The sequence below is a fragment of the Macadamia integrifolia genome, unplaced genomic scaffold (assembly GCF_013358625.1).
Source record: "Macadamia integrifolia cultivar HAES 741 unplaced genomic scaffold, SCU_Mint_v3 scaffold2154, whole genome shotgun sequence".
Taxonomy (NCBI): Eukaryota; Viridiplantae; Streptophyta; class Magnoliopsida; order Proteales; family Proteaceae; genus Macadamia; species Macadamia integrifolia.
The window spans coordinates 51,729-62,782 of NW_024868544.1; the positions used below are offsets into that span (position 1 = coordinate 51,729).

Consider the following 11,054-nt stretch of genomic DNA (forward strand, 5'->3'; position numbering starts at 1 on the left):
TCAGGATTAGGGTTTTTTCGCTATATATTTGTAGCGAGGGTTTCTTTCTTTGTAATGCAAGCAATACTGAGAGGTGTGAGGACGAGCGCTGTAACCCTATTCTCCATTAATAGTGAAGCAGGATCTCATTTCATCGGGGACGTAGGCAACCTTGTCGAACCTCATAAAATCCGTGTGCATTGTTTGTTTTGTTTTTCCATTATCTTCTGCATCGTTTTAGGGTTGCATTTCTACAAAAGTCACTTGAGCAAACCCAGCATCAACACCATTTCTCCATCTAAGATAGCTTCAAAGCATCCAAAGAACCAAGTTGAAATGATTAAGGCAATCTCCAATGTCCTTAATGCATAGACTTAGCTTCACCTTCAAAATCTGGGATGGGTGGATGGATTCATCTCTCACTTTCACTCCCAATCTCTTCTTCACGTTCTTGTAAGAAATCCTCAATTTAACCTTATAATGGCAAAGATATACATAATCCCGTATATAGTGGCATTTTTGTAAATATAAGGTACTTGTGAGAAACGTGTTACTCTATTAGTGGCTGGTGAAGCATATTGAGCTGGCATATTTGATATTAACCGTTGGATGACCTTTAAAGAGAGGGGATCACAAGATTATAACAAATGGAATATTTGGAATTCAAAACATCATTCAAACCCCGGTTTCAATAAGATTATCTCGAATAGAATCTTTTAAGTGATGAATTTAGCACATGTCAATTACCAATCACTTAAATGATTCAATGTAGCGTAGCGCACAATTCTTCACTGCATTAGACAACTTAGCATACAAGCGCACGGATTTCTCGCGCTAAAGTTGTGCACTTCATTTAAGAAACCGATTTGGAATCTTGCGCGGCAAATGTCCATCCAAGGGCCGATTTAATTCTGGAATCGAATTTTCAAAAGCCAAATCCTTATTGCAGAGAATTGATCACTTTTAGCAACACTTTTCCTCTTTAAATCTGAAATTTCGCTTCAGCCAAGTGTCAAACACCTTGAAAGCAATTAATGCCTTAGAAAAATTTTTGACTTTAAACTCTAAATATATACCATCAAGCCATGTGCACCTGCCTATAGCTTTGGGCGCTAGTAACCTGCACCTTGCGTTAGTCCCTTCTAAATATGCCTGCGGGCCCTCGCGCTCTGCACTATGGCTGCACTCGTACACATATGCCCATGACTTCTATGTGCACATGCCACCCATATACACACCCTTTATGCATTGGGCAGCCATGGTGCCGCATCAAGAGCTGTGCACACCGACCAATCCTACTAAATCAATTGCTACCATGCCAACTCCAGCCCATGTGCACACACATTTGTACCATATCATCACCCACGGCGAGATTCAAACGGAGCTTATAAATACGTTATTCAACCAAAACCATCGCATACGCTATGTTGTCAACAATGGCGAGATTCAAACGGAACGTACAAATATGTTATTCAACCAAAACCATTGCATACGCTATGTTGTCAACAATGACAACAAAGCCACACACCGTATACTAATGCAACCATTACCACAACGCCGACGCAAACGCCAACGCCAACTCACAAAAAGTCTAACCATTACCGCAACGCCAAACGTCAAAAGTCTAACAAGCCCGCCCCAGTTGCCATCGCCTCCATTATCTTCTCCACCAGTCTCTCTCTCCCCTCTTGCTTTCTTGTTTATGAATGGATTGCAGCATAGGAAAGGTTGTTAGAGCTGAGGAGAATGCCGAGATTGGAGATTCTCGGCATACATGCGCTCTGATTCGAAGCACCCAGCAAGATGACAATCCATATGATGAACGGTGCAGAAAGATGATTCATCATCGACAACGATCGAATCAGTGGGAGTCCTGACTCCTGACGGCTCAAAGTTGTAGTAGTTGTGGGCTTTCCACTCCCTCCCCTGCTACATTAAATAAGATTTAAACAGAAAATTCTTTTTTTATATCTCAAAAATCTCTATTCTCTTAATCAGAGGAGAAGAAGACTTACTTTCATTGGTGATCAATAATCAAACTCAAAAACAAACGACACAAGCCCTACTCTGCATCAGTGGTTAGTAAGTTCTTCATCCTCACCGATTATTGTAAAACCCGTACCTTTTTCCTTCTTGAATCATAAAATCTTTCATCGTTTTTAACGTTTTCAATTGTTTGATTCTTTGGTCAATCGGATTTTTCTTTTTGGGCTGTCATTTTACTGAGGAGACAGGTTTTGCTTTCAATGAAGTTGTTCCAATTCCACACTGTTATTGCCTTCTCCCCCTAAGCACAAATCCTCAACTTGCTGAATCAAGCCCAAGAAAGGCTTGTTATGAGTCTGCAAGACTATTGGGGGGAAGAGGTGGGCGGAGGGAAAAGAGATGCAGAGACAGAAAGATGAGCATCAGTGGCCACTGTGGATCCAGTGGTTGCAATGGTCTGGTGGGGGTTACTCAAATGGTGTTCCTGGTGCAGTTACACTGGAGGAGGTAGAGGTGAGTCGAGGGGTAAAAGTGTCAAAAAGTGATGGTGGGTGACTGAGGTATATCTTGTATTCCCTTGGATTTACTGGTAATTGGCTTCTGAGGGAGAAGGTACTCAGCACTGACTCTTGCCTCTTTTCTTCCCTTGGAAAGGTCATTGCTATAATCGATTTTTATCATTAAAAATATAAAACTTGTGGCTGCAATCTACAGCTGCAATCTACAGCTACAGTCAACAATTTGGGTAAGAAGAAAAGAAATTGATCTATTGATCATGATAGCTGTGACATGCAGAGCCGGTGTGATGCAGTAGTGGTGAGAGGACCCTGGATGGAGATAGTCCCCTATTCCCTTCTTCTTCTTCTCTTTCTGTTTTCTATTTAGTTTCTATTTATCGTTTTGTGATATAACCACCCCTGAGAAGGAACGAAGACTGCATTGTTGAAGTCCCTTCATTTTCTGATTGAAGACACAAATCCACACCTTGCGGCTCTGTTAGGAGTTTTACTGCAGCAGATTTCACATACCAGGATTCCCATATCAGTCCATCAGCTTCTGCCCAAGTTTTGATATTCTAATACAATTCCATATTCCTTCCCTCGCTGGTAGTTTGTCATTGTTCTAGTGGCTGGAGTTACTAATATCCAGTTTTATGTGTAGCTTCTAATTCTCAGCATTTAGTATTTGATCAGTTTGACCCCAGATTTTGAAGAGTTATTCAACCTTCCAATACCTACCTTCGATTGGAATATCAGCACCATCTGAGGTGCTGAGTTACTAAATCTGCTATTGTTATTTTTTGATTAATTCCTATCTTGCTCTGTCAGCCGATAGACCAGTTCTGGTCTCTTGTTTTGTTCCCCTGCAATTATTTGTTATAAATTTGATCCTCCTATAGAGTTGGTTCTTGGTTGAACTTGTTCTATATTATCTTCTCTTGTTTAAACATTTTGAAGTGATTAATTATTCTTTTCACCTGTTGGTATGATAAACTTGTTGATTGATGGATAACATATTCAAATAAACTTTTTTGAATCTTGCCGACAGGTCTATGCTGCAGATGTTGGACAAGACAAAAAGTGGGCATTACAAAATTACCTCTGGTTGAGTAAGAACTTGATACTCCAAAAGAGATTGATCTGAGACTACTACCATCACTTGATATGCAAACAATTAAAGATAAGAAAGATGGAGGAACTCTTACTACTAAGGTACAATTATCCAGTCTCAACACGCCATTGCGTTGCATTATGTCTCGAATCTTAGTAGCTATTTCTGAAAATGTTGAGCCTGTCTCTGTTTCTGTATATGTCTCTGTTTGATTTTTTCTTGATGTTGAAGATGCCAGGAAAGAGTGCAAAATCAAGTGCTTAACTAGGCAAATATTTCTAACTTTTGTGCAGACCAAAATAGTATTTGTTGGTGTCAGACGTATATTTTCGTTTGTGGTCATTTGAATATGGAGTATGCATGTAGAGAGAGAACAAAACATAAATGACAGAGCCATATATTCTTTGACAAAAAACTGTAATTATAAGGTGGAAAAATATATTTCTCAGAAAATCTCTAGTAATGACCCTCCCCAGACTCCGCAGTGGTGGGAGCATTGTGCACTGGGTACGTGCTATTTTTTTCCCCAGGTTGTCTCACCATCATCGCTTAGTGCTAGTTAGAAGATTCTTTTATCACTACCCCATCATTCATTGTTTGCAAGATTTTACTTTGTAGTGTGAAACATTGTGAGACAGGAGAACATTAAGCCACCTTTGCAATGGCAAGAGTTAACAACCATAAAACATGGTACTTTGGCAACAACTTATTAGCCATCAAGGAAAGATGATACTGCAGCTAGCAACGTTGAGGGCTTACAAGGGACAACAACAGTGATCTATCTTTATATATTGACATAAAAACCATCTTATTGCAGTATATAATCGTTTCAGAACATGACATGACATGAGATTTATGAATTTTCTTTGTTTGCTCTTGGAAGGAGAGAAAGAAACCGAAAGAAGCAGGTGTGATAGGGAGCACAATGGATGCAGTTGGGTCTGGGATTGGGATGGTGGGAAGCGGTATTGGAGCTGGCGTTGGTGCAACAGTTGGGTCTTGTCGGGAGTTGTGTTGGTGCTGTGGGCACTGTCCTCGGCAAGGCTGGAAAGTCCAAGGGCAGGACCATTACAGGGCAATCAAGCAGCTCCCAGATGAGTGGTAGCAGCATTCCTGTAACGCCGAATGGTGGTGCAAAGCCAGCATGAATTTTCTTATACAGTCTTAGCTTTTCATACCTGTGTTACCATCTTGTGATTTGTACTACTTTAAAATCTTAAATGATTAGTTCGAAGATTAGAAATCTTTTTCTACCTTCTTTTCCCCCTCTGAGATTGCTGGTGTTTGCAGTTCTTTGAATTAGTTTCATCTTCAGACGGAGCCCCTAGTTGTTTTCTATCGTCCTTACATTTAGGCCTATTTTTGTTAGAAGTGAATGAAGTAAAACAAAAAGAAAATTTTTGTAATCTATTCTTAAGAGCAATTGTGTAACCAACCCAAAAAATACCCTATGATAATAAATTCTAGAGTCCAAATCGTCATGCACTCCAGCTATTGGATGCTCACTTTACCTCACCGTCTCCTTGCATGATTTTAACATTAAATTTTGTTTCATTTTTTAGCCAAAGCAACCATGATTTTTTTTTTTCTACTCACACATTGTCTATGCTGTTGTTAATTCAAAAAAAAAAAAAAAAAACTCGGGGTATTTTTTGCCACGTAGTCTGAAAGTGAATTGTTTTCTTCGAAGGCTGGGAATTGGTACAAGTACTTGAGACAATGGAGGAGTGGTCGGAGGAAAATGTAGAAAGAGAAACAAGGGGTATAGTTTCTACTTCTGTGGGTGTTCCCCACAGTGTTAAGGAATTTTCTACACTATTTCTGAACATTTCAAACCTTGTCAAGGTTCTATAAACAGTTTCCTAGAGCTTTCTAGGGTATTTATTTAAATTATTATTTTTTTCTTTTTTTAAATCCAGTGGACCAATGACTTGTACAATTGAATTAGGGTTCAAGAAAGGCAAATCCAAGTGGTGATGTACTTATCTGAATGCTGCAGATGTGATCAAAGATTTAATCCCATATCGGATGAATTTGCCCCTGGTTTCATTCATTTAATAGCCTAATTCTTTTATTTTTTCACCCTTTGTCCTTATCGGTCCATTGATATACAATTGGCCTCTTTCGATACCATTATAATGGGGCCAATTTTGTCAATTATTGCCCCTAATAATTGACCCATTCACCAAGCAGAGTCTCACGAAATCTTCCTTCTTTGTCTTCAATTACATCTCAAAATATTTTTACCCTTTGCATCTGCTATCTGTTTATAAACAAATCAAACCTAAACTTGACATATTATTTAGGGGACGGTATTGGTATTGGTGTATGGAGATATCGATACTGATTCAGATCTATTTTACCCCCTAAAACGATCCGGATAACATATTTGGTTCAGTATTGGATCAAGGATCGTTCTCAGCCAATAACAAACCGTTACAGTCGATAACAGACCGATACAGCCGATCCCAAAACGATACTTGAAACCATGGGTCAGAGTGTCAAGCTAATGTTTGCACAATTGGATTAGATCCGTTGAATCGATACGGACTTGAGATTGACACCCATAGTTAAAAGGAAAATTATCTAGTACCACCTCTAAAATTAAAAATAACTTAGAGTAACACCCAAAAATGAAAATAATATGTATCGTACATCCCTCATTTTCACAAAATTATTTCTAAAAAATCCATTCCGTTAGAATTAAATCGTTAAACGATGATGCCATCAGTTTTATATTATCTAAATGGCCAAACTACCCTTGAATATGGATGATCTTACAATTATACCATTCACTTTAAAACCCCCAAATCAGTGAAATATGTTACTTTTCTCTCAGCCTACATCTCCATTTACGATACATCACCGGAGATGACCACAATATGAACCAAATCGACGGAAAGCAACTTCCATATCAGACGGAATCTGCAACAAAGCCAACGTTTCTTAACGAGGCCACCGGTTTCCAGCCAAATTTCGGTCACTCTCTTCACTTCTCAGCTTCCCATCTTCTCCTCCACAACCTCCAAACCCACTACCAGAAGCAGAATCACCTGCTGCAACTGTAATTGACCCACCAACACCCACATCACCTTCATGATTCTAAGCGACAGAAGCAGGAGCAACAGCGGCACTGGAATTCCTCGACGAATCGAAACCCCCAACATAGAACCTAACAGGAAGAGATGTAGATCAGAAAAATCTTGCAGAAGTGAAATCTGCCATGCCCCATGAAAATCAACCTTGGTTTCTTCCAGAAGGACATCTCTCGATCTAACCTTCCTGTTCCTGTTTCTGTTCTTCTCACCGGCTCTGATTTACATCTCGTTAGTACCAGTGGCCGAGCAGATTCTCCTCCTTCCATTAATTTCAAAGGCATTTCGCCGGTTCCGGTGGTTTTAGTGGTTCTTTCACTGCTTGAGCTTTGTAATCCATTGGAAAATCCCAACTTTTCTTCAGTTTCTGAACTTCCATCTTAGATAGAAACCCATTTAGAGATTGAGGTGTTTGAATTGTTAAGCTTCAATTGCAGGGGAGAAAGATAGAATACATGGCCAATGTTCTTTGGTGAATTACTGATTACTGATAAGATGCCATCGGGTTTAATGTATGATGCTCCATATAAGCTCAAATTTACATTGTGAAACCCATTGTAGAAGAAACTGGTTTCTGCAATTACACAGGAAAAGAAAAGAAGCTGCAGAAAGACTAAAAGTTTTCATGGCTAGAATTCTGAATTGGGTTTCTGTTTTGAAAGGTTAAGTTCTAAAATGGGAACCGATTGGTCTTTAAGATCTGATATGTCCCCATGAAGAATCTCTTCCTCTCTGAGTCCTGTAAAGAGATACAGCTTTATGCTTTAAATCCCAGTCATGGCTTCAAATTGAAAGAGGAAAGCTGTTCAAATCTTCTTTACACTCACCATCGCTGACGGTGAGAGCATGTAAGGGTTTGGAATGGTAAATATTTTTAGAGCTTAAGTAGAAAGGTGAAATTGTCATTTCCCATTTATTGTTAACGGTGTTACCAAATAAGTGTGCGGTGGATATTTTTTTTATTTTTAGAATTTATTCCAAATTATTTTCAATTTTGAAATGATACCAGATATTTTGGTCGGTCAATGACTCAAAGCCTCAAGATTAGACAGCTGAAGGGTGGTAGCAACCCCTGTTTGAATTGAATGCCTTAAAAGGACAGCCGTGTTTTTTATCCATGAAATACGTATGTGATTACGTGGAGCACATTATAATCGTGGTGCTGATAATAGACAGCACCGTTTTCTTTCGATGCGGCGCTTGCTTTCTTTTCGAAATCCGAATATTTCATATAAATATTGTTCATACATTCCTCTCTTTTCCAGCACAGATTTACTCAGATTTCTTCTTCTGCTCTAAGAGAGAGAGAGAGAGAGAGAGAGAGAGAGAATGTGCTCTCTGTTCTTACATAGTCAAGAAAGGGTGTTAGGGAAGCAAAAGGCCCCTGGAGCTTGTCCTTACTGTGGAGGTAAGGTGCAGGCCATGGACGTGGAGAGAGAATGGAGGTTCTGTTTCGTCTCACTTTGTTTCAATATCAAGAAGAAGTTCTTTTGCACCATATGTTCTAAGCGTTTGGTCTTGTATCCTATCCATTGAACATGGAATAAAGGCCCCTCTTCACCAATTCTGGAGTTCCTTGGCCTAACAAAGGCCCTCCTCACCCCAAATATAAGAGGGTTGAGCATTAGCCCATCAGCTGAAACCAGAAGGTACATCAGGATCATGTCAATACAATCACATTGTTAGTGATACAAAATTGAACAAAAGCCCAAGTGGGACTCTGGGTTCACTATCATCTGGCTGCAACTCTTCATGTACATACTGTGGTTCTTCCTGTTGTTTTCCCCATTTTTTTCTTGTTACTGGCAGCTTGTATATATCAACTCCTCAACTTCCTTCCCTTTTGGGTTCACTAATTTATCATTCACAGGTTTTACAGTATCTGTAATTTAATTTTTCATGTAGACACCACAACAAAGTCTGTAAAATTGAAATGTATGGCTTAATTACATGGCAATCTCTCTATCATCAAAGAAAACGAAGTTATTTATAAGATTGATTGCTCAATTCATAATGCAGAAGAGTTTAAACAGATATGATTACATAAAACCTCCAAGGTACTCAAAAGGAGCCTTAAAAAATTTATAGCTCAGGAGGGAGGGAGGGAGTGAGGGAGGAAGGGTAATGCAGAATTGATTTGGTTTTGGTTGGTTGACTTGTGAACTACTTTTTTTGGCTCAATCCTAGTTTAATTGTCTTGGTTCAATGAACCTGGAATCTTATCTGATCTTGTCCAGTCAGGAGTAGATCAGAGCAGTTTATTTTCATCTTATTTTATTTTTCTTTTATTATAAATAATTGTCTGGATTTGGGACTTTACAAGTCCAGCTATATTTTAAGTTGTTTTAATTCAGTTTCATGGTTAGATTAGCACACCCATAGACAAGTTGATATAGAACTCCTCCCATAGCATCTGGTTGATGCAAAGTACCAGAGGATAGATTTTTTTGGAGTCAATAAGGACTGCCAACTCAGTTGTCTTGATTCAGTTTCTTCCATTTTCAGCATCATGAAATGATTGTAAAGTCTAGCAGCCTCCACGATATGGTTATGGATAGAAGTTTGAAGTGAGATTGTGATCTCCTCTCGCCTCCATTTTCTTCCAAGATACTGTTCATGAGACTTCATGGGTACTCTTCACAGCCCCCGAAACAGCCCCTTGTCTTCTCTTCCTTAATTCTTCTATTATTCTCTCTTAACCTCACCATACTTCTTTTGATCTACATCAGAGGGAGAGTAGTAAAATTGAAAAGCAGAGCAAATGTACACCCTGCCCACCCAATCTCTTCATGAATATCATCTGAAAAAAGCTGTCTAGGTTTCAAATTCTCAGTTCCTTGGCAATTAAATGCTTCTGATTGCTTAACCATCAAAATTATTTTATACTGTTATGCAGGTCTTCTTGCAGTAAACTGTTTGGACAGAAAATTATGTTCATTTTACATATCAAATCCTTTGATTATAATGTTCCAATTTAGCACTGCTGTAAAATAGACCAAGATGACATTTCACCCTTTGGATTGATTTGGAACAGAAAAGGAAACAATGAACAAGAAGTACATAGCCTTTAACTGCTTTTAACACTTTAATCATGATCATAGCCTTTAACTGCTTTTAACACTTTAATCATGAATACAAATTTCACACATTTCTACCACAGATTCTTCCAATTCCCTCAGAAGCACTCCTATGTCAAATTCAGAGGAAGATGACCAAACAAGGCCACTCTAGTCTTTTTCTAGTTTTTGAATAACCCAAGGCTCATTTTTCTTCTATTCATCAGCCATTGGTATAATCCGTTCCTCTTCTTTTCAACATTGACAACTTCAAATATTAATCTCTAGTCCCCTAAAGAATCAAATAGAAGCCTTTTTCTAATGATTGAAAGTGGATTAATGATCGGAACCCGCCTTGAGTAGGGGCTTTCCAAACAAGCATTCCAGGTGTTTTTTCTGTTGTTCTAACAGGGTTGGCCTTTTTCTCAATTTCTAAGGCCTTTGAGGATCTATAATTATTGACCCCTTTTGAATTTAGAAACAGAACTAATAAAAGTTATATGAAAGAAGTATATATATACAACTCTGAGTAACAATAATCTGAATATATGGCAGAACCAGTGCCCTTCACTTTCTTTGGCATTTTAAATAAAAGAAAAGAATGTTGCTCACCCAACAACAAAGCAAACCATGCTTAAGGAAGGTATTAACTATTAAGCTGGTACTTCAACCTCATTTCAAAGATCATGATAAAGTTAATAAATGAAGACAAGAATTCAGAAAGTCCACCAGGTATGGCTGTATACAGAATGACACAAATTTAGTATCACTACAAGACAGGAAACATGTAGATTGAGAAGATACACTGATTCATTAGTCTAGAGCAAATTGAAGTGGCCAATTTTGGTTTCTAAAGTACTTTCCTTATTCTTAATTTCTTTGCAAGATGAAGTAATTTATTAGATAGCCTAGTGGAGGTAGTTTCAGCTTGTGAAGTCGGCACTTAGGGAAGGAGATCGTGGGATCAAACCCTATCGTATGCATTATGTGAGTGTCTTTCCTTATTTATTCCGTATCCACCCGTTCGATTCCCCATCTATGCATCTGTGATTTAAGTAGAGATCACGGCAATAGGATTAGTGAAGGTGTGCGAAAGCTGGCCTAGACACCTTAATTAAAAAAAAAAAAAAAACTTAACTAGAAACTTTTATAATGGATAAAGTCAATTAATGGGTGGCATCTCAGTGAGAACAATAAGAGATGACAGAAAGGGTCTACAAAGGTTCATCAATAAGGACTGCTATAAAAAAACAAATTGGCCCATGCAGGTCTCAGAAGGAAAATATTCATTGGTTTTAGGGAAAAAAATAAAAGTAAAAAATAGATT

The 11,054-nt window shown here is 38.5% G+C and overlaps 1 long non-coding RNA gene across 3 annotated transcripts; it reads left to right on the forward strand.

Annotated features, from left to right (window-relative positions):
• The first annotated feature begins 1,627 nt into the window (after positions 1-1,627).
• On the forward strand, positions 1,628-4,819 carry LOC122065919. 3 transcript variants are annotated; one of them, XR_006136157.1, is made up of 4 exons: positions 1,628-2,057; positions 2,214-2,478; positions 3,514-3,677; positions 4,460-4,819. It is a non-coding gene; the product is annotated as an uncharacterized LOC122065919 (long non-coding RNA). The 3 variants fall into 3 exon arrangements; XR_006136158.1 differs by lacking the exon at positions 2,214-2,478 and having other exon boundaries at positions 1,863-1,884; positions 1,978-2,061; XR_006136156.1 differs by lacking the exon at positions 2,214-2,478 and having other exon boundaries at positions 1,628-2,061.
• Positions 4,820-11,054: the final 6,235 nt, after the last annotated feature.